The sequence below is a fragment of the Scyliorhinus canicula genome, chromosome 7, assembly GCF_902713615.1.
Source record: "Scyliorhinus canicula chromosome 7, sScyCan1.1, whole genome shotgun sequence".
NCBI lineage: Eukaryota > Metazoa > Chordata > Chondrichthyes > Carcharhiniformes > Scyliorhinidae > Scyliorhinus > Scyliorhinus canicula.
The window spans coordinates 136271333-136295528 of NC_052152.1; positions in this window are offsets into that span (position 1 = coordinate 136271333).

Consider the following 24196-nt stretch of genomic DNA (forward strand, 5'->3'; position numbering starts at 1 on the left):
CGTCCACTCTATCTATCCCCTTCATCATCTTATAAACCTCTATTAGTCGCCTCTCATCCTCCTTCGCTCCAATGAGAAAAGCCTTAGCTCCCGCAACCTTTCCTCATAAGACCTACCCTCCAATCCAGGCAGCATCCTGGTAAATCTCCTTTGCACTCTTTCCAATGCTTCCACATCCTTCTTATAATGAGGTGACCAGAACTGCACGCAATACTCCAAATGTGGTCTCACCAGGGTCCTGTACAGTTGCAGCATAACCCCACGGCTCTTAAACTCAAGCCCCCTGTTAATAAATGCTCACACACTATAGGGCTTCTTCACGTCTCTATCCACTTGAGTGGCAACCTTCAGAGATGTGTGGACAAGAACCCCAAGATCTCTCTGCCCCTCCACATTCCTCAGAGCCCTGCAGTTGACCCTGCAATCACATTCAAATTTGTCCTCCCAAAATGAATCACCTCGCACTTAACAGAGTTAAACTCCACCTGCCATTTTTCGGCCCAGCTCTGCATCCTATCAATGTCTCTTTGCAGCCTACAACAGCCCTTCATCTTATCCACTACTCCACCAATCTTGGTGTCATCAGCAAATTTACTGATCCACCCTTCAGCCCCTTCCTCCAAGTCATTTATAAAAATCACAAGTGCAGAGGACCCAGCACTGATCCCTGTGGTACACTGCTAGTAACTGGTCTCCAGTCTGAAAATTTTCCATCCACAACCACCCTCTGTTTTCTATGTGATAGCCAGTTACTTATCCAATTGGTCAAATTTCCCTCTATTCCACACCTCCTTACTTTCTTCATGAGCCAACCATGGGGAACCTTATCAAACGCCTTACTGAAATCCATGTATACGACATCAACTGCTCTACCTTCATCTACACACTTAGTTACCTCTGTCATAATATCCACTCATGTATATCATGAGATGCAGTCAGGCAGTGATTGACACACAGGATAACCAATGAACACACACAACACAGAACAACCAATCACCAGACAGGACACCACCACTATAAAGCCCACAGGGCATTAAGGCTCTCCCTCTCTCACGGGACACGGCCAGGGAGATAGTCGCTGTGCACAAGCCAATTGAACATCATTACCATGTGATAGAGAGCTAGTCTGGTCAAGCCAATAGGTGGTTATCAGTTAGGTTAATAGAGTGTCAACCCACAGCAGATTATGTACAGCAATCAACAGGTTCAATAAAACAGTGTTGGACCATCTCCTGTGTCGGAAGCCTGTTTCTCATTTTACTGCATCCAGTTGCAGTCTTTGTTAGATCAACACAGATAACACATCAACATCTCCAAATAATTCAATCAAATTTGTGAGGAAAGACTTACCCTTCATGAATCCGTGTTGACTATCCCGGATTAAGCTGCATCTTTCCAAATGGTCATTAATCCTATCCCTCAAGACCTTTTCCATTAACTTACCGACCACCGAAGTAAGACTAACTGGCCTATAATTATCAGGGTCATTCCAATTTGCTTTCTTGAACAGGCACAACATTCGCCACTCTCCAGTCTTCTGTTACTATCCCCGTGGACAGTGAGGACCCAAAGATCAAAGCCAAAGGCTCTGAAATCTCATCCCTTGCCTCCCAAAGAATCCTAAGATATATCCCATCTGGCCCAGGGGACTTGTCGACCCTCAGTTGTTTCAAAATTGCTAATACATCTTCCCTCAGAATATCTATCTCCTCCAGCCTACCCATCTGTATCACACTCTCATCCTCAAAAACATAGCCCCTCTTCTTGGTGAACACTGAAGAAAAGTATTCATTCAACGCCTCTCCTATCTCTTCTGACTCCATGCACAAGTTCCCACGATTGTCCTTGACCGGCCCTAACCTCACCCTGGTCATTCTTTTGTTTCTCACATAAGAGTAAAAAGCCTTGGGGTTTTCCTTGATCCGACCCGCCAAGGATTCTCATGCCCCCTCCTAGCTCTCCTAAGCCCTTTTTTTTAGCTCATTCCTTGCTACCTTGTAACCCTCGAGCAAAACCAACTCAACCTTGTTTTCACATCCTTACATACTCTTCCTTTTTCCTCTTGACAAGACATTCAACCTCTTTTGTGAACCATGGTTCCCTCACACGGCCATTTCCTCCCTGCCTGACAGGGACATACCTATCAAGGACACGCAGTATTTGTTCCTTGAACAAGCTCCACTTTTCATTTGTGCTTTCCCTCACAGTTTCTGTTTCCATCTTATGCTCCCTAATTCTTACCTAATCGCATCATAATTACCCGTCCCCCAATTATAAACCTTGCCCTGCCGTATGGCCCTATCCCTCTCCATTGCAATAGTGAAAGACACCGAATTGTGGTCACTATCTCCAATGTGCTCTTCCACAAACAAATCTAACACTTGGCCCAGTTCATTACCCAGTACCAAATCCAATGTGGCCCCTCCTCTCGTCGGCCTATCCACATATTATGTCAGGAAACCCTCCTGCACATACTGTACAAAAACTGCCGCATCCGAACTGTTCGACCTATAGAGGTTCCAATCAATATTTGGAAAGTTAAAGTCACCGATGACAACTACCCTGAGACCTCCACACCTATCCATAATCTGCTTTGCAATTTCTTCCTCCACATCTCTATTACTATTTGGGGGCCTATAGAAAACTCCTAACAACGTGACCGCTCCTTTCCTGTTTCTAACTTCAGCCCATATTACCTCAGTAGGCAGATCCCCCTTGAACTGCCTTTCTGCAGCCGTTAAACTATCCTTGATTAACAATGCTACCCCTCCACCTCTTTTACCACCTTCCCTACTCTTACTGAAACATCTATACCCTGGAACTTCCAACAACCATTCCAGTCCCTGTTCTAACCATGTCTCCGTAATGGCCACAACATCGCAGTCCCAAGTACCAATCCACGCTCCAGGTTCACCTGCCTTATTCCGGATGCTCCTTGTATTAAAGTAGACACACTTCAACCCACCTTCCTGCCTACCAGTGCACTCCTGTGACATTGATACCCTCTTCAGTACCTCACTACTCTCAACACTGGCTTCTAGACTACAGCTTGTTTTCCCAGTCCCTTGACAAATTAGTTTAAACCTCCCCGAAGAGCCGTAGCAAATTTTCCTCCCAGGATATTGATGCTCCTATGGTTCAGGTGCAAACCGTCCTGTTTGTACAGGTCCCACCTTCCCCAGAATGTGCTCCAATTATCCACTTAACTGAAACTCTCCCTCCTTCACCATCCCTGCAGCCACGTGTTTATCTGCACTCTCTCCCTGTTCCTCAACTCGCTAGCACGTGGCACCGGCAACAAATCAGAGATGACAACATGGTTTCTTCTGGCTCTCAGCTTCCACCCTAGCTCCCTAAATTTCTGTTTTAAATCCCTGTCCCTACTCTTACCTATGTCATTGGTATTGATGTATACCACGACTTATGACTGTTCCCCCTCCCCCTTAAGGAGTCTGAAAACACGGTCCAAGACGTCACGAACCCTGGCACCCGGGAGGCAGCATACTATCCGTGAGTCTCTTTCATTACCACAGAACTGTCTATCAAGTCCCCAATAACTTGCTCTACTGCTCTCCCCCCTTCCCTTCTGAGCCACAGGGATGGACTCAGTGCTAGAGATCCATTCACCGTGGCTTACCCCTGGTAGGTCGTCCCCCTCAACAGTATCCAAAACGGTATACTTGTTACTCAGGGGAACAACCACAGGGGATCCCTGCACTGAGTGCTTCCTCCCAGCCCCTCTCACCGTCACCCATCTATCTTAATTCTTCGGAGTAACTACATCCCTGAAGCTACTATCTATGACCACCTCTGCCTGCCAAATGATCCAAAGTTCATCCAGCTCGAGCTCCAGTTCCCTAATGAGGTTTCTGAGAAGCTGGAGATGGGTGCCCTTCCCACAGGTGAAATAAACTTGCAGTAAAAACAAGAAAAGAAAGAGCTTACCTGATATTAGGTTAGAGAAGGTGGAAGCGTGGGGGACACTACAAGTGTAGTGTCTCGGGTTTAGCAACTGCCCAACTTAAATACTGGTAAAAATAAAACACTTAACCAGCAACCACTGCGTCCCGCACTATAACAGCAATCAGCGCAAATAGATTAAATCTGTACTAATTCTGAGCTTTACTGGGAAGCTAAGTGTCTGGTGCAACTGGTGAGCTGTTAAATTGAATCCCTCATGAGTTGCCAACATGAGGTTGCCTTGTTATTTAGTCACATCGTCTACAAAGGGAGGCTCCCTTGGAAACAGGCATTTGGTCTCACTCTAACCTCATCAGCAATAACGAGGCTTATATCATAAAATCTGATGCTCCTTGCACCGATAGCAACTCCCTACAGCTAATGTTTCATCTGAGTTCACTGCAGGCAGGTAGGATCAGAGCTGGGCAATACACTGAGAAGCATGTTTATCTCCACCATCCAAGGGTCAATGACACTGGCAAGAAAACTGGATTAGGATTCTGCCATATCTGTTTCATTCCGCATTGCTGTAGCTCAACGGGTTGCATTCTGACCATTGAACCAGGAGGTTATTGGGTTCAATCCCCCCACCTCAGACACTTGAGCAGAGACAGCCAGACTGATATCCCAATGCAATATTGAGGGTGTGCTGCATTATTGGATTTTCATAGAATTTACAGTACAGAAGGAGGCCATTCTGCCCATCGAGTCTGCACCGGCTCCTGGAAAGAGCCCCTACCCAAGGTTAACACCTCCACCCTATCCCCATAACCCAGTAACCCCACCCAACACTAAGGGCAATTTTGGACACTAAGGGCAATTTATCATGGCCAATCCACCTAACCTGCACATCTTTGGACTGTGGGAGGAAACCGGAGCACCCGGAGGAAACCCACGCACACACGGGGAGGATGTGCAGACTCCACACAGACAGTGACCCAAGCCGGAATCGAACCTGGGACCCTGGAGCTGGGAAGCAATTGTGCTATCCACAATGCTACCGTGCTGCTTATGTAGTGGTATTAAAATTAAGTCTGCAGGCCTCAGTGATTCAAACAAACAAAGAGCTTTTTTGGAAGATGTTAACACTCCAGGTTGGTATATTGCCACTTTGCCCGTGCAAATGGCTGATGATGTCAGCTGATCAGTCTGCTAAACTGCCCCGGTTCCACAGCAAGGCTGCGAATGAGGAAACACTAGCAATACCATGGGCTGGATTCTCCATTCCGGAGACTAAGGCTGGGATTCTCCGATCCCATGCCGGGTCGGAGAATCGCCGGGGGAGGGGGACCCTGCCACGCCGCTCCAATGCCGAGACTCCGATTCTCCGACCCGGGAAAACCCTCACCAATGGGGAGTGCGCCACGATGGGTCGCAGAATCGCCAGAATTGGCGCGATGTGCTGGTCCATGGGCTTGCAGTGAATCGACGGGCCGAATGGCCCGAAGTCCCACCGATGTGACCACAGCTCACGCCGGCGTGGATCAAACATCCTTTTGAACGGCATCAACCAACACAAAAATAGGTGGTAAAGCAAGTTGCTATTGGGATAAAAACAGTTTGTAAAGAGATGTTGATAGGTTAAGTAAATGGACAAAAGGTTGGCAAGTGGAGTATAATTTGGGAAAATGTGAAGTTTTTCATTAAGAAGGGAGAACAAAAGAATAGTATTATTTAAATGAAGAAATACTGCTGAAAGCTGCAACACAGAAGTACTTTGGGGTACTTGTGCAGGAAACTCAGAAAGCTAGCACAGAGGTGCAGCAGGTAATCAGGAAAGCCAATGGAATGTTGGCCCTTATTTCAAAGGGATTGGAATATAAGAGTAGGAGGTCTTGCTGCAACTGTACAAGGTGCTGGTGAGACCACACCTGGAGTACAGTGAGCAGTTTTGTTCCCCTTAATTAAGGAAAGGTATACTGCTGGATTCTCCATCAGTGGGATCTGGTTAAAGCACAGGGCTGGTTTAGCACAGGGCAAAATAGCTGGCTTTTAAAGCACACCAAGGCAGGCCAGCACTGCGGGTTCAATTCCCGTACCAGCCTCCCTGAACAGGCGGCGGAATGTGGCGACTAGGGGCTTTTCACAGTAACTTCATTTGAAGCCTACTTGTGACCATAAGCGATTTTCATTTTCATTTCATTTCATCCTCCATTTTGCCGGCAGCGCACTCACACTCATGGATTTCCTAATGGCGTGGCGGTGCCCACAATGGGAAACCCCATTGGCCGGCTGCCAGGATGGAGGATCCCTCTCCGGGAGGGGGTGCGCTTCCCCAGAAAACATGTGCGGTGGGACGGAGAATCCTGCCCATTATTTCATTGGAGGCGATTCAGAGAAGGTTCACGCGGATGATCCCCGGTAAGGAGGGATTGTCTTATTAGCAAAGGTTAAACAGGGTGGGACTCTACTCATTGGAATTTTGAAGAATGACAGGTGATCACATTGAAACTTACAGGATTCTTAAGGGGCTTTACAGGGTAAATGCTGTGAGGATGTTGCCCCTTATGGGAGAGTCTAGGCCCCCAGGGCATAGTCTCAGGGATGCCAATTTAAGACTGAGAAGAGGAGGAATTTATTTTCTCAGCGGGTTGAGAGTCTTAGAACTCTTTCCCACAGAGAGCTGTGGCGACAGGGTCCCTATGTATATTTAAGGCTGAGATAGATTTTTGATCAGTAAGGGATCAATGGTTATAATTAAAGGGGTAGGAAAGTGGCTATGAGGAATGTTGAGTTAGCCATGATCCTATTGACTGGTGGAACAGGCTCAAGGGGTCGAATAGCCTATTCCTGTTTTTATTTCTTGCAGTCTAATGCCCAATGTTGGATCTGAGCCGAGTTGATGGGGGAATCGCTTTGTCCTCTTCGAAAAGGCCCAGCAGGGGTTGATGGTCTGTTACTATTGTGAAGTGTCGGAATTTGACATATGGGTGGAATTCCTTCGCCCCAAAAGTAACAGCTAATCCTTTCTTTTCGACCTGAGAATAGCATGTTTCCATGACTGCCAAGGTTCTGGATGGATATGCTATCGGTCTCTCTGCCATCGTCCCATCAATGGGAAAGGACTGCCCCTTTTCCATATGGAGAGGCATCGTATGTTAATACCAGTTCTCTCTTGGGGTCGTGATGCATCAGGATGTTTGATGGTAGTAACTCACCTTCGCAAAGGCTTCATCTTGCAATGCCTGCCACAACCACTTCTGGTGTTTTTTAACAGTCTGCAGGGGTAACAATAAAGTGGTCAAGTTTGGGATAAATTTCCCACAGTAGTTTAATAGGCTTAGGAAAGAATGCGATTATCATCTATGTAGGCCTCCACAGCATTGGAGGTGCCATCTTTAGAATGAGACATGAAGTCAAGGCCCTAACTATCCTCTCAGGTGGATGAAAAGAGTTATTTGCACCATTTTGAAGAAGTGGAGTCATTTTCCCTGTTACATTTTTTTGTTTTATTTGGGTATTTCTATCCTTGCTTAGGGTCCAAGGTCTCTAAGTGAGCACTCACTCTATCAACTGGAATATGACTTTACACACCCAATACTGCTTTTGTTTTAAAATAGGTTCTTGGGTTGTACCCTGAACACAGCTAAACAGCTTGTCGGATACACCAGGGGCAATTAAGAGTCAATTATGGTGCTGTGGGACTGGATTCATCTCGAATTCCAAAAATCGCAGGCTCAAACACGTGGGAATGACTGTCAGATGTGACTTCAAATGAAATTGCTCTGAAATCCTTTGGATCTGTTCTCATTCTACTACATTATCATAATTGCTGTGGTTTTTTTTGTGGCATTTCTAGTGATGGTACAGCAGCGAGCAGTCCCTCCGCCCTTGTTTCCTCATTGTCATCCACGTCGCCAGCTGCTTCTTCCGCAGGTCCTGCCAATGTCACATGGCAGTGACATCCAGATCTTCTCAATTGTCTTCATATCTATTGGCTTCAGCAGGCCCAGTCCACTTACTTAATCCAAAAACCCCTGCCTCAGTCCCTTACTATTGCTTATCTCAATTCTGCCCTCATTGACAGCATCCATAAACATGGATTCAACTTCCTTATGCAAGCACACATTTGTAATCTTCTCCAGCTCTCACCTAAACGTGCATCTTTGCACTCTTCCAGTTCTGACCAGCTGTGCCTCCTCCGTGGCCTCCAGGTGATATGCTGAATCTTGCAACCACTGCGTCTCAGTCTGGAATTCTTTGAAGTCTCTTTCTCTCACCTCCTTACCTTCAATGCTCTTAAGACCATAAGACATAAGACATAGGAGTGGAAGTAAGGCCATTCGGCCCATCGAGTCCACTCCGCCATTCAATCATGGCTGATGGGCATTTCAACTCCACCTACCAGCATTCTCCCCGTAGCCCTTAATTCCTCGCGACATCAAGAATTTATCTATCTCTGCCTTGAAGCCATTTAGCGTCCCGGCCTCTACTGCACTCTGCGGCAATGAATTCCACAGGCCCACCACTCTCTGGCTGAAGAAATGTCTCCGCATTTCTGTTCTGAATTTACCCCCTCTAATTCTAAGGCTGTGCCCACGGGTCCTCGTCTCCTCGCCTAACGGAAACAGTTTCTTTGCGTCCACCCTTTCTAAGCCATGTATTATCTTGTAAGTTTCTATTAGATCTCCCCTTAACCTTCTAAACTCCAATGAATACAATCCCAGGATCCTCAGCCGTTCCTCATATGTTAGACCCGCCATTCCGGGGATCATCCGTGTGAATCTCCGCTGGACACGCTCCAGTGCCAGTATGTCCTTCCTGAGATGTGGGGCCCAAAACTGGACACAGTACTCCAAATGGGGCCTAACCAGAGCCTTATAAAGGCTCAGTAGCTCATCGCTGCTTTTATATTCCAACCCTCTTGAGATAAATGACAACATTGCATTCGCTTTCTTAATCACAGATTCAACCTGCATGTTTACCTTTAGGGAATCCTCGACTAGCACTCCCAGATCCCTTTGTACTTTGGCATTATGAATTTTCTCACCGTTTAGAAAGTAGTCTATGCTTGGATTCTTTTTTCCAAACCCAAAGCCTCTGACTGTGCCTTTGCCGGCCATACCTAACGTTCCCCCTATTTGTTACTCAGTGCCCCTCTTTTATAGTTCCCTCCTTTATATTTTGTGTGATCTCCTATGATGTGAAAAGTGCCACATAACTGCAAGTTGGCGGCAGTGGTTCAGAGCAGTGCAACATAGTCATATGGTATTTTATGGAATATAATTATGCAACTACAATAATGTATTATGGTCTATATATATACCGAAACAGATTGCAGAGAGGGAAGGATAGGAAATAAAAGAAAGTAGAATAGTTAAAATGCTAATGATTCATACTGAATATAGGTCTGAAGGGGATGTAATTCTCCGAGTTTCGTTTCTTAGTATATGTGAGGGTGAAATGTAATACACTCAACTCCCCTGGGTTGTAAAACCCACAAAATGATTATAGTTGCAAATGTAATGTGGATTCTTGCCGCAGCAATTTAAACTAACACTTAATAAATTATGTAGAATGGTGAAGTTCAGAATTTTCTTCATTCATATACAGTACATTTGAGCAAAAGCTCTTTAGTAAACTGCCCTGCCACTCCCACCCTGTCTATCACTGCGGCTGCTGTAGATTTTAACCGTTTGATGGTTCTCTCCTTTATTTTTCCGCTATTCTTGCTCCTCATGACCCTTCCCTCTTTCGTTTTCTCTCCGCTACTAATGTTGTTTTATATCTGACTGCTCCTTTGCACCCAGCTCTCTACTCTCTCTTTCCATCTCTCTGACACCTCTGCTTCCCACCCTGTCCTTGTTTCCCAACAACAACATATATTTATATGGCACCTTTAACATGATCAAACATGGATGACACGAAATTAGGTTGGAAGGTGATTAGAGGGCAAAAACCTGGCATTTGGAATATAATATCAGAAAAAGTGAGGTGATGCACTTTGGTGCACAGAGGAATTTGGAGGTCCTCATGCATCAATCACAAAAGGCTAGCATGCAAGTTCAACAGGTAATTATTGGGTCAGGCAAATGGAATGTTGGCTTTTGTTTCAAAGGGAAGGGAGTCTAAAAATAGGGAAGTCTTGCTAAAACTATACAAGGCACTGGTTAGACCAGACCTGGAATACTGTGAACAGTTTTGCTCCCCTTATCTAAGGAAAGTAAGGGGCTGGATTCTCCCCTACCCGGCGGGGCAGGGGTGTCCCGGCGGGACGGAGTGGCGTGAACCAATCCGGCGTCGGGCCGCCCCAAAGGTGCGGAATCCTCCGGAACCTTGAGGGGCCAAGCCCTCACCTTTAGGGGCTAGGCCCGCGCTGGAGAGGTTGGCGCGCCGTCGGTTGCCGGGAAAGGCCTTTGGCGCCACGCCAGCTGTGGCCGAAGGGACTCCGCCGGCCGGCGGAAGTCCGCGCATGCGCGGGAGCGTCAGCGGCTGCTGACGCCATCCCCGCGCATGCGCGGGGGGGGTCATCTCCGTGTCGGCCATCGCGGAGGCTTACACGGCCGGCGTGGAGGAATAGAGTGCCCCCACGGCACAGGCCCGCCTGCGGATGGGTGGGCCCCAATCGTGGGCCAGGTCACCGTGGGGGCACCCCCCGGGGCCAGATCACCCTCCCCCCCCCCCCCCCCCCCCCAGGACCCTGGAGCCGGCCGGCGCCGCCTGGTCCCGCCGGTAAATACCTTGTTTAATTGACGCCGGCGGGACCGGCATTACAACAGCGGGACTTCGGCTCATCGTGGGCCAGAGAATCGCCGGCGGAGGGCCTGCCAACAGGCACGGCATGATTCCCGCCCCAGCCGAATATCCAGTGCCGGAGAATTTGGCGACCGGCGGGGGCGGGATTCACGCCGGCCCCCGGCGATTCTCCGACCCAGTGGGGGGTCGGAGAATCCAGCCCAAGAAGTCTTACAGCACCAGGTTAAAGTCCTACAGGTTTGTTTCAAACACTTGCTTTCGGAGCACTGCTCCTTCCTCAGGTGAATTCCTTAGGACATTGGGAAGTACTAAAATGGGTATACATGATGTAGATGTGGGAAATGCTGTTTCAATCAAACAACATCCATAGAGTCTTAACCCTTTAAAATTGGCACTCATTAACAAAGAGATTGAGAGTATGCTTAAAAATGGCATAATTGAAGTGGGTTGCGGCCAATGGAGCTCACCCATAGTGATGGTACCTAAACTAGATGGTACCCAACGGTTGTGTGTGGACTATAGAAAGGTTAATGCAGCTACAAGAACGGACTCTTATCCTATCCCACGTTTGGAGGATTGCATTGAGAAAGTCGGACAATCAGCTTTTATTTCCAAAACTGGATTTACTTAAAGGGTCCTGGCAGGTAACTATATCCGAAAGGGCGAAGGAGATTTCAGCTTTTGTGACTCCAGATGGTACTAATTCAATGTTATGCCATTTGGCATGAAAAACGCCCCAGCCATATTTCAACGGTTAACTAACAAATTGTTTTAGGATTACCCAATTGTGCGGTATACATCGACGATCTGGCAATTTTCAGCCAGACATGGAAAGAACATTTAAAACATCTGATGGAGTTATTCAGGAGGCGGGATTGATGGTAAACCTAGCCAAAGTGAATTTGGAAAAGCTCAAGTCACTTTCCTTGGCCACACAATCGGACAGATTCAAATGGTCACACGGAATGTGAAACCTACAGTTATTGAGGAGTTTCCGATACCCTCATCACAAAGGGAAATAATGTGATTTCTTGGCATGAGTGGATTTGATCGAACATTTGCGCAAACATTTTGGCTTGTGATTGCTCCACTGATGGACTTGCTGAAAAAACGTCAAAAATTTCAGTGGACAGCGGAGTTTCAACAGGCATTTGTCTGCCTGAAAGCTGTGATAACCAATGCTCCTGTGTTGGAGAATTACAAGGGACTGTGCAATGAGATTGAACTAAAGTATCTGACTTTAAAGAGACATGCCGATGTGTAGAGAAATGGATGGATTGTGCAGAGACCTTCTTGTTCAAAGAGACTGTCAATGGAGAGGCATGTCATTTGGAGGAAGAAGAAAAAAAATGGACTGTATTACTATACCTGTTGCATGTGTTGTTACTTGCCACAAAAATATATATTTACTGTGTGCATTTCTTAAAGGATAGTGAAGAGGTGAAAAATGAAACCATCTTGAAGTTGATGGGTTTTTTTTCTTGGGGGGAGGTGTCATGCCAATGTCACTTTAAGAAATGGCAGTCTGCTAAAGTTACTGCAGTGATGTCAGAGTGTGGGTGGAGCTGAGCTCTGGCTCTGCTTTTTAGTTTCACTTTGAAAAAAGCTTGGGTGTGTCTGTGTTTTTTGATTTCATTTCAGTGTTGTAGCTTCTATGTTACAGCCATAGAAGGTGTAATGTTGTTCTCTCTGCAATGTAAAGACTCTGTCTTGCTCATTTGGTGAATTCAGAGTGATAACTGGGGCCAAATTCTCCGACCCCCAGCAGGGTCGGAGAATCGCCTGGGGGCGCCGAAAATCCGGCCCCGCCGTGGCAGAGATTCTCCGCCACCTGGGAAGTGGCGGGGGCAGGAATCTCATCACTCCGATCGGAGAGGCCCCTGCGGTGATTCTCCGGCCCGGATGGGCCGAAGTCCCGCTGCTGGGATGCCTCTCCCGCCGCCGAGGTTTAAACCACCTCTGGAACGGCGGGCTCAGCGGCGCGAGCAGGCCCCCGGGGTCCTGGGGGGGGCGGGGGGCGATCGAACCCCAGGGGGTGCCCCCACGGTGGCCTGGCCCGCGATCGGGGTCCCCCTCAGAGTCCGGGCCAGTGTCCTGGCTGCACTAGTTTCTTCCGCGTCCGCCACGGCCTTCGCCATGGCGGAAGCGGAAGAGAACCCCACATCGCGCATGCGCCGGCAGTGACGTCAGCGGCCAGCTGCCGCTGACGTCACTGCCGGCGCATGCGCGGACTGCTACTGGGGGCGCCGGTTTTTTGCGCCGGTTTTCTGGTGGCAACCACTCAGGCGCGGGGCTGACCCCCAAAGGTGGGGAGAATTCCCCACCCTCCGTCACGCCGGGTAGGGGAGAATGCCGCCCCTGTTATCAGAAGTGAATGTAAACCTGATGTGCTTCAGTTAAACGTTTTGTTTTAATGTCTTATGGATGCTAAAAGGAAAATTTAAGTATTACTTAGAATGTTGTATTCTTTGGAGGGTTGTATTTCAATTGATGGTTGCTAAGATGTTCACTGTATGTTTTTAAAAGGTTAACTTGTGTTCATAGAATAAACATTGTTGTCCTTTAAAAATTACTTTTTGATTTCTGCTGTACCACACCTGTAGAGTGGGCCGTGTGCTCCCCATACCACAATCTATTAAAAGTTGTGGGTCAGGTGAACTCCATGATACACTTTTGGGTTCTCTAATCCCTAGCCCATCTAACCAAAACAAAAGTAGAAGTAAAACACAGTCACACAGAGGCAGGAACATTCCAGAGAAAACCCTGACCAATCAGCAGGGGCCATTGATAAGGCCTGGCAATTTAACACAGTACATTGGCTAACAGCCAAGTAGATCATGATGTGTTAGCACTGATCAATTTACCCAAACAGGCAATTTAGTGTGGCGACTAGGGGCTTTTCACAGTAACTTAATTGCAGTGTTAATGTAAGCCTACTTGTGACACCAATAAAGATTGTTATTATTATTATCTCACTTGAATCCGTTGATCCGAAATATAAACAGTTCTTTGCCTGATGTCATAAGTCAATCCTCAATTTATCAGCCATTCAAATTAAAGTTGAGGTCTTAAAGTGGTACGCACATTAATTGTCCATATACAAAAGCTGAAATAGCAAAACAACTCTAATTCAAATGGTAAATCAAGGGACAAGCAGGGATTAAGAGGAGGATCCTTACAGCAGAGACTGAGTCATTAATATGTTCAAGGCTAAAATGACATTTTTAATCAGTAAGGTAATCAAGGGTTATGGGGATAAGGTGGGAAGTGGAGTTTGAAATGATCATATCAGATCAGTCATGATCTCATTGAATGGCATAGAAGACGCAATGGGCTGAATGGCCTACTCTTCCTACGTTTTATGCCGAGGTGCTTCAGAAGAGCGTCATCAAACAAAGTATGACCCACTGAACCACATGATGAGTGAGAGGTTGGTTGACCAAATGCTTGGTCAATGAGGTAGGTTTTAAGAAGTGTCTTAAAGGAGAAAACAAGGTGTAGGGAGGGAATTCCAGTGCGTCGGGCCCAGGCACTTGAAGGCACAGCCACAAAATGGTGGAATAATTGTAACTGGACATGCATAAGAGGTCAGAATTTGGAGAGCACAGATATTTCAGAGGGTTATGGAACTGGGGAAGATTAAAGTGATACAGAGGGGTGGGGGGAGGGTGGGTGCAGGGATGTGGGACTAGGCCATACAGATTCACAGGATGAAAATGTTGCAATCAAAAATGTTGCATGACTGGAAGTTAATGCAGGTCATGGGGAGAATATAGGGAATGGGATTTGCTGTGAACTAAGATGTGGGCAGCATAAATTGGATAATCATTCACAGGATGTAGGCATCGCTGGCTGGACCAGCATTTGTTGCCCATCCCATTTAAGAGTCAGTACACTACTGTGAATCTGGAGTCACATGTAGAGCAGACCAGGTAAGAATGTCATATTTCCTGCCCTCTTGGTCATCACAAGGTTTCTAATTCCAGATTTTTTTTTTATATTGAATTCAAATGCTGCCAACTGCCCTGCTTGGGATTTGAACCCAGGTCCCCAGATCATTACCTTGAGTTTCTGGACCAGTGACAATACCACTTTACCACTGCCTCCCCAGGGATAGTGGAGTCCACTTTGGAACAGTGGTGTAGGAAATGTAATGAAGGCATAAATGAGGCTGTCAGAAGAGGAGCTGAGACAGGGATGAGGTTAGGTGATGTTAGAAAGATAAAAACAGGCAATCTTAGTGATGGCACAAATATGAGGTTAGAAGCTCATCAGGTTAGAAGTCAAATACATCACCAAGGCTTAATCTCAGACGATTGCCAGGGAAATTGATGATGTTTGTTGTGGTAGTTTGAGGGCAGAGTTTGGAGCCTTTGGACTATGTTCTGCTCGTGATTGATGCACACTCAAAATGGACGGACAGTTTTGAGATGAAGACACCTATATCGCATGCTACCATCAAAAGATTAGGCCACTGCTTTTCAACTCACGGTTTACCTGAAATCATGGTATCAGACTATGGAACCGTATTCACAAGTGCTGAATTTTAAAAGTTCACCAATCCCAACGGTATTAAACACATTAGGACTGTGCCTTACCGCCCAGCGTCAAGCAGCCGAGATGAGAAAGCTGTCAACACTTTCAAGTCTGGCAGGAAAAAAGTGTCAAGAGGAACCTTGTAAACCAGAACCTTACGATTCCTCTTTAGCTGTCATACCACTCCACATCCAATAACAGGCTTTCCACCAGCAGAACTGCTAATGAAACGTTGCCTCGGAACAAGGCTGAGCCTCGTGTTTCCAAATCTGCCAGGGAGAGTAAAGTCATAAACATGTGGGTCACTTGAGGAGTAGAGAGATGTTCCAGCAGTCAGTGTTGCCATCAACAACTGTTTCCAAACTCGTAAACACCAATGTACCTGATCGACTTGTTATTGACATAACTGATTTCCCCATGGAAGCCAATAGTGATGAATTGCCCATGTCAGAAGGGGTGCCTGTTATTGCAGTTCCCATTAACTCCGATCCTGTGCATTTCAGAAAACAGAATTATGCCGCTTTACAAGAAATAGCAAACCCCCCTCAGTTGCCCTTAGTGTCCAAAAAAAAAGGTTTGGATGGGTTATTCGGTTACGGGATAGGGTGGAAGTGAGGGCTTAAGTGGGTCGGTGCAGACTTGAGGCACTCTCAATTACGACACGAAAGTTAGGTCAGTAATCAAAGGCTTTAATAAGCAGTGAACAATGGCAGCCTCCATGAGAAGTGTGCTCGCAAAATGGAGTCTCATCTTAAGTACTGTTTCCCAGGGGGCGTAGCCAGAGGCGGAGTCCCCCAGGGTTCCATGCCTCTTAAAGGGGTAAGGTATTCCGATCATCACAAGACTCGATGGGCCAAATGGCCTCCTTCTACACTGTATTTTCCATGTTCTATGATCCAGCATCAGGCATTATCGGCCTTCGCCCCACCGCCAGTTCAGGAAAATAAACTCACTGAAATTTCTGTCTGACAAAAACTATTGCTCACCACTTGTGCTTGACTCCTAACTGCCCCTGCAAGGGCAATTGGGGATGGGTAACAAATTCTATCTCAGCCAGTGACGCCCACCTACCATGAGTGAATAACTATAATCAGGATGTTGCCGGATCTGGAAGGTGTTAGCTATGTTGAGAGGATGAATAGACTCGGACTGTCTTCATTAGAAAGATGGAGGTTGAGGGGTGACCTGATAGAGGGCTACAAGATTAGGAGGGGCATGAGTAGAGTGGATGGGCAGGCACTTTTTTCCAGGTTGGAGGAGTCAGTCACCAGGGAGCATAGGTTTAAGGTCCCTGGGGCAAAGTTTAGAGGAGACGCCCGAGGCAGGCTTTCGACACAGAGGGTATCCAGTTCCTGGAATGCATTACTAGGAGAGGTTGTGGAAGCAGATATATTAACGGCGTCCAAAAGGCACCTTGACAGATACATGGATAGAATGGGTATAGAGGGATACGGCACAAGGAAGTGTTGAGGGTTTTGGCCAAGGGTGGTTTCATGACTGGTACAGGCTTGGAGGGCCAAAGGGCCTGTTCCTGTGCTGCATTGTTCTTTGTTCTTTATAACAGTGGTTGTCACTGCTGCTTTAAAAGGCCAGTCACCCGGGTTCAATTTCGGCCTTAGGTGACTGCCTGTGTGAAATTCACATGTTCTCCCCATGTCTGGGTTTCCTCCGGGTGCACTATAAGTATTTCCTCCAACAGGCCTAAGATGTGCAGTTTAGGTGGATTGGCAATGCTAAATTGCCCTTTAGGGTCCAAAGATGTGCAGGTTAGGTGGATTGGCAATGCTAAATTGCCCCTTAGGCTCCAATAATGTGCAGGTTAGTGGATTGGCCATGCTAAAATTGCTCTTTAGTGTCCAAAGATGTGCATGTTAGGTGGGGTTACAGGGAAATAGTTGGGGGAGTGGACATGGGTAGGGTACTCTTTCAGCGGGGTCAGTGCAGACCCGATGGGCTGAATGGTTTCCTTCTGCTCTCTAGGAATTCTAAGATTCTAACTTCAAAAGTCTACCACCCTCAATTTGCCTCTGATGTTCACTGTCTGTCCATTAACTTTACTTTCTCCCTGTCCATTAGCTAATATTTGTCTCTGCTTCTTCGTCAGGGGTCAGTATCTGCTAAAGGGATCTAATTTTGGGTCGTAAGTCCACACAATGTGCTTTAGGCACACTGACTGCAATCGTCAGAACTGCAGCCAATTAAAGTTCAGGGAGTGAAAGCTGGAGTAGAAATGGTACCCCGCCTCGGTCACTCAGTGTCAGGCAGGGTAAGGTGGATGCTATCGAACTGAGCATGGAGACTGTGAAAGATCAGGGCAGGTACGTTTCTTTGTCATTTTTAGCTTTTAGCTTGGTGTTATTCAAGAGGGATGACCCGTGGAAATGACCCAGGTAGATGTAGGCTGCCTTCTTTGCCAACTGGACGTTTCACTTAGCATTGGAAAGGGGCGTTAATAGACTCTTAGTTGCAAACAATTGGCCTGAATTGTTTGCCCACTGCTTTCTGGGTCTGCGGTGTGTCTGCGGTGCTCGGTGTATGTCTGCGGTGTGTCTACGGTGCTCACTGTGTGCCTACAGTGCTCGGTGTGTGTCTGCGGTGCTCACTGTGTGTCTGCGGTGTGTCTGTGGTGCTCACTGTGTGTCTACGGTGCTCACTGTGTGTCTACAGTGCTCGGTGTGTGTCTGCGGTGTGGCTGCGGTGCTCGGTGTGTGTCTGCTGTGTGTCTGCGGTGCTCACTGTGTGTCTGCGGTGCTCGGTGTGTGTCTGCTGTGTGTCTGCGGTGCTCGGTGTGTGTCTGCGGTGTGTCTGCGGTGCTCGGTGTGTGTCTGCGGTGCTCGGTGTGTCTGCGGTGCTCGGTGTGTCTGCGGTGCTCGGTGTGTGTCTGCGGTGTGTCTGCGATGCTCACTGTGTGTCTGCGGTGCTCACTGTGTGTCTGCGGTGCTCACTGTGTGTGTCTGCGGTGTGTCTGCGGTGCTCACTGTGTGTCTACAGTGCTCACTGTGTGTCTGCGGTGCTCGGTGTGTGTCTGCGGTGTGTCTGCGGTGCTCACTGTGTGTCTGCTGTGTGTCTGCGGTGCTCAGTGTGTGTCTGCTGTGTGTCTGCGGTGCTCAGTGTGTGTCTGCGGTGCTCGGTGTGTGTCTGTGGTGTGTCTGCGGTGCTCGGTGTGTCTGCGGTGCTCGGTGTGTCTGCGGTGTGTCTGCGGTGCTCACTGTGTGTCTGCGGTGCTCACTGTGTGTCTGCGGTGCTCGGTGTGTGTCTGCGGTGTGTCTGCGGTGCTCACTGTGTGTCTGCGGTGCTCGGTGTGTGTCTGCGGTGTGTCTGCGGTGCTCACTGTGTGTCTGCGGTGCTCGGTGTGTGTCTGCGGTGTGTCTGCGGTGCTCACTGTGTGTCTGCGGTGCTCACTGTGTGTCTGCGGTGCTCACTGTGTGTCTGCGGTGCTCACTGTGTGTCTGCTGTGTGTCTGCGGTGCTCACTGTGTGTCTGCGGTGCTCGGTGTGTGTCTGCGGTGTGTCTGCGGTGCTCACTGTGTGTCTGCAGTGCTCGGTGTGTGTCTGCGGTGCTCGGTGTGTGTCTGCGGTGCTCACTGTGTGTCTGCTGTGTGTCTGCGGTGCTCGGTGTGTCTGCGGTGCTCGGTGTGTCTGCTGTGTGTCTGCGGTACTCACTGTGTGTCTGCGGTGTGTCTGCGGTGCTCACTGTGTGTCTGCGGTGCTCGGTGTGTGTCTGCGGTGCTCACTGTGTGTCTGCGGTGCTCACTGTGTGTCTGCTGTGTGTCTGCGGTGCTCGGTGTGTCTGCGGTGCTCGGTGTGTCTGCTGTGTGTCTGCGGTGCTCAGTGTGTGTCTACGGTGTTCGGTGTGTGTCTGCTGTGTGTCTGCGGTGCTCACTGTGTGTCTACGGTGCTCGGTGTGTGTCTGCTGTGTGTCTGCGGTGCTCACTGTGTGTCTGCGGTGTGTCTGTGGTGTGTCTGCGGTGCTCACTGTGTGTCTGCGGTGTGACTGTGGTGTGTCTGCGGTGCTCACTGTATGTCTACGGTGCTCACTGTGTGTCTACAGTGCTCGGTGTGTGTCTGCGGTGTGTCTGCGGTGCTCACAGTGTGTCTGTGGTGTGTCTGCGGTGCTCACTGTGTGTCTGCGGTGTGTCTGCTGTGGGTCTGCGGTGCTCACTGTGTGTCTGCGGTGCTCACTGTGTGTCTACAGTGCTCGGTCTGTGTCTGCTGTGTGTCTGCGGTGCTCACTGTGTGTCTACGGTGCTCACTGTGTGTCTACAGTGCTCGGTGTGTGTCTGCGGTGTGTCTGCGGTGCTCACTGTGTGTCTGTGGTGTGTCTGCGGTGCTCGGTGTGTGTCTGCGGTGTGTCTGCTGTGTGTCTGCGGTGCTCACTGTGTGTGTCTGCGGTGCTCACTGTGTCTGCTGTGTGTCTGCGGTGCTCACAGTGTGTCTGCTGTGTGTCTGCGGTGCTCACAGTGTGTCTGTGGTGTGTCTGCGGTGCTCACTGTGTGTGTCTGCTGTGTGTCTGCGGTGCTCGGTGTGTCTGCTGTGTGTCTGCGGTGTGTCTGCGGTGCTCACTGTGTGTCTGTGGTGCTCACTGTGTGTCTGCGGTGCTCGGTGTTTGTCTGCGGTGTGTCTGCGGTGTGTCTGCGGTGCTCGGTGTGTGTCTGCTGTGCTTGGTGTGTGTCTGTGGTGTGTCTGCGGTGCTCACTGTGTGTCTGCGGTGCTCACTGTGTGTCTGCGGTGTGTCTGCTGTGTGTCTGCGGTGCTCAGTGTATGTCTGCGGTGTGTCTGCGGTGCTCACAGTGTGTCTGTGGTGTGTCTGCGGTGCTCACTGTGTCTGTGGTGTGTCTGCGGTGCTCACAGTGTGTCTGCGGTGTGTCTGCGGTGTGTCTGCGGTGCTCACTGTGTCTGCGGTGTGTCTGCGATGCTCACAGTGTGTCTGTGGTGTGTCTGTGGTGTGTCTGCGGTGCTCACTGTGTGTCTGCGGTGCTCACTGTGTGTCTGCGGTGTGTCTGCGGTGCTCACTGTGTCTGCGGTGTGTCTGCGGTGCTCACAGTGTGTCTGCGGTGCTCACAGTGTGTCTGTGGTGTGTCTGCGGTGCTCTGTGTGTCTGCGGTGTGACTGTGGTGTGTCTGCGGTGCTCACTGTGTGTCTACGGTGTTCGGTGTGTGTCTGCTGTGTGTCTGCGGTGCTCACTGTGTGTCTGCGGTGTGACTGTGGTGTGTCTGCGGTGCTCACTGTGTGTCTGCGGTGTGTCTACGGTGCTCGGTGTGTGTCTGCTGTGTGTCTGCGGTGCTCGGTGTGTGTCTGCGGTGCTCGGTGTGTGTCTGCGGTGCTCACTGTGTGTCTACGGTGCTCGGTGTGTGTCTGCGGTGTGTCTGCTGTGTGTCTACGGTGCTCGGTGTGTGTCTGCGGTGTGTCTGCTGTGTGTCTGCGGTGCTCACTGTGTGTCTACGGTGCTCGGTGTGTGTCTGCTGTGTGTCTGCGGTGCTCACTGTGTGTCTGCGGTGTGTCTGCTGTGTGTCTACGGTGCTCACTGTGTGTCTACGGTGCTCACTGTGTGTCTGCGGTGCTCGGTGTGTGTCTGCGGTGTGTCTGCGGTGCTCAGTGAGTGTGTCTGTAGTGTGTCTGCGGTGCTCACAGTGTGTCTGTGGTGTGTCTGCGGTGCTCACTGTGTGTCTACGGTGCTCGGTGTGTGTCTGCTGTGTGTCTGCGGTGCTCACTGTGTGTCTGCGGTGTGTCTGCTGTGTGTCTGCGGTGCTCACTGTGTGTCTGCGGTGCTCACTGTGTGTCTGCGGTGCTCGGTGTGTGTCTGCGGTGTGTCTGCTGTGTGTCTACGGTGCTCACTGTGTGTCTACGGTGCTCACTGTGTGTCTGCGGTGCTCGGTGTGTGTCTGCGGTGTGTCTGCGGTGCTCAGTGAGTGTGTCTGTAGTGTGTCTGCGGTGCTCACAGTGTGTCTGTGGTGTGTCTGCGGTGCTCACTGTGTGTTTACGGTGCTCACTGTGTGTTTACGGTGCTCGGTGTGTGTCTGCGGTGTGTCTGCGGTGCTCGGTGTGTGTCTGCGGTGCTCACTGTGTGTCTGCGGTGTGTCTACGGTGCTCACTGTGTGTTTACGGTGCTCGGTGTGTGTCTGCGGTGTATCTGCGGTGCTCACTGTGTGTCTGCGGTGCTCGGTGTGTGTCTGCTGTGTGTCTGCGGTGCTCACAGTGTGTCTGTGGTGTGTCTGCGGTGCTCGGTGTGTCTGCGGTGCTCGGTGTGTCTGCGGTACTCACTGTGTGTCTGCGGTGTGTCTGCGGTGCTCACTGTGTGTCTACGGTGCTCGGTGTGTGTCTGCGGTGTATCTGCGGTGCTCACTGTGTGTCTGCGGTGTGACTGTGGTGTGTCTGCGGTGCTCACTGTGTGTCTACGGTGCTCACTGTGTGTCTACAGTGCTCGGTGTGTGTCTGCGGTGTGTCTGCGGTGCTCGCAGTGTGTCTGTGGTGTGTCTGCGGTGCTCACTGTGTGTCTGCGGTGTGTCTGCTGTGGGTCTGCGGTGCTTGGTGTATGTCTGCGGTGTGTCTACGGTGCTCACTGTGTGTCTACGGTGCTCGGTGTGTGTCTGCGGTGCTCACTGTGTGTCTGCGGTGCTCACTGTGTGTCTGCAGTGCTCACTGTGTGTCTGCGGTGCTCACGGTGTGTCTGCGGTGTGACTGCGGTGTGTCTGCGGTGCTCACTGTGTGTCTACGGTGCTCGGTGTGTGTCTGTGGTGTGTCTACGGTGTTCGGTGTGTGTCTGCGGTGTGTCTACATTGCTCACTGTGTGTTTACGGTGCTCGGTGTGTGTCTGCAGTGTGTCTGCGGTTCTCAGTGTGTGTCTGCGGTGCTCACTGTGTGTCTGCGGTGTGTCTGCGGTGCTCACTGTGTGTCTGCGGTTCTCACTGTGTGTCTGCGGTGCTCACTGTGTGTCTGCGGTGCTCACTGTGTCTGCGGTGTGTCTGCGGTGCTCACAGTGTGTCTGTGGTGTGTCTGCGGTGCTCACAGTGTGTCTGTGGTGTGTCTGCGGTGCTCACTGTGTCTGCGGTGTGTCTGCGGTGCTCACTGTGTCTGCGGTGTGTCTGCGGTGCTCACAGTGTGTCTGTGGTGTGTCTGCGGTGCTCTGTGTGTCTGCGGTGTGACTGTGGTGTGTCTGCCGTGCTCACTGTGTGTCTACGGTGTTCGGTGTGTGTCTGCTGTGTGTCTGCGGTGCTCACTGTGTGTCTGTGGTGTGTCTGCGGTGCTCACTGTGTGTCTGCGGTGTGACTGTGGTGTGTCTGCGGTGCTCACTGTGTGTCTACAGTGCTCGGTGTGTGTCTGCGGTGTGTCTGCGGTGCTCACTGTGTGTCTGCGGTGCTCGGTGTGTGTCTGCGGTGTGTCTGCGGTGCTCAGTGTGTGTGTCTGTAGTGTGTCTGCGGTGCTCACTGTGTGTCTGCGGTGCTCGGTGTGTGTCTGCGGTGCTCACTGTGTGTCTGCGGTGTGTCTACGGTGCTCGGTGTGTGTCTGCGGTGCTCACTGTGTGTGTCTGCGGTGTGTCTGCGGTGCTCGGTGTGTCTGCGGTGTGTCTGCGGTACTCACTGTGTGTCTGCGGTGTGTCTGCGGTGCTCACTGTATGTCTGCGGTGCTCACTGTGTGTCTGCGGTGCTCGGTGTGTGTCTGCTGTGTGTCTGCGGTGCTTGGTGTATGTCTGCGGTGTGTCTACGGTGCTCACTGTGTGTCTACGGTGCTCGGTGTGTGTCTGCGGTGCTCACTGTGTGTCTGCGGTGCTCACTGTGTGTCTGCGGTGCTCACTGTGTGTCTGCAGTGCTCACTGTGTGTCTGAGGTGCTCACGGTGTGTCTGCGGTGTGACTGCGGTGTGTCTGCGGTGCTCACTGTGTGTCTACGGTGCTCGGTGTGTGTCTGTGGTGTGTCTACGGTGTTCGGTGTGTGTCTGCGGTGTGTCTGCGGTGCTCACTGTGTGTCTGCGGTGCTCGGTGTGTGTCTGCGGTGCTCACTGTGTGTCTGCGGTGTGTCTACGGTGCTCGGTGTGTGTCTGCGGTGCTCACTGTGTGTCTGCGGTGTGTCTGCGGTGCTCGGTGTGTCTGCGGTGTGTCTGCGGTACTCACTGTGTGTCTGCGGTGTGTCTGCGGTGCTCGGTGTGTCTGCGGTGTGTCTGCGGTACTCACTGTGTGTCTGCGGTGTGTCTGCGGTGCTCACTGTGTGTCTGCGGTGCTCGGTGTGTGTCTTCTGTGTGTCTGCGGTGCTCGGTGTGAGTCTGCTGTGTGTCTGCGGTGCTTGGTGTATGTCTGCGGTGTGTCTACGGTGCTCACTGTGTGTCTACGGTGCTCGGTGTGTGTCTGCGGTGCTCACTGTGTGTCTGCGGTGCTCACTGTGTGTCTGCAGTGCTCACTGTGTGTCTGCGGTGCTCACGGTGTGTCTGCGGTGTGACTGCGGTGTGTCTGCGGTGCTCACTGTGTGTCTACGGTGCTCGGTGTGTGTCTGTGCTGTGTCTACGGTGTTCGGTGTGTGTCTGCGGTGTGTCTACAGTGCTCACTGTGTGTTTACGGTGCTCGGTGTGTGTCTGCAGTGTGTCTGCGGTGCTCAGTGTGTGTCTGCGGTGCTCACTGTGTGTCTGCGGTGTGTCTGCGGTGCTCACTGTGTGTCTGCGGTTCTCACTGTGTGTCTGCGGTGCTCACTGTGTGTCTGCGGTGCTCACTGTGTGTCTGCGGTGCTCACTGTGTGTCTGCGGTGCTCACTGTGTGTCTGTGGTGCTCGGTTGTGTCTGCTGTGTGTCTGCGGTGCTCACTGAGTGTCTGCGGTGTGTCTGCGGTGCTCAGTGTGTGTCTGCGGTGCTCAGTGTGTGTCTGCGGTGCTCAGTGTGTGTCTGCGGTGCTCGGTGTGTGTCTGCTGTGTGTCTGCGGTGCTCGGTGTGTGTCTGCGGTGCTCGGTGGGTGGCTGCGGTGCTCGGTGGGTGGCTGCGGTGCTCGGTGGGTGGCTGCGGTGCTCGGTGTGTGTCTGCGGTGTG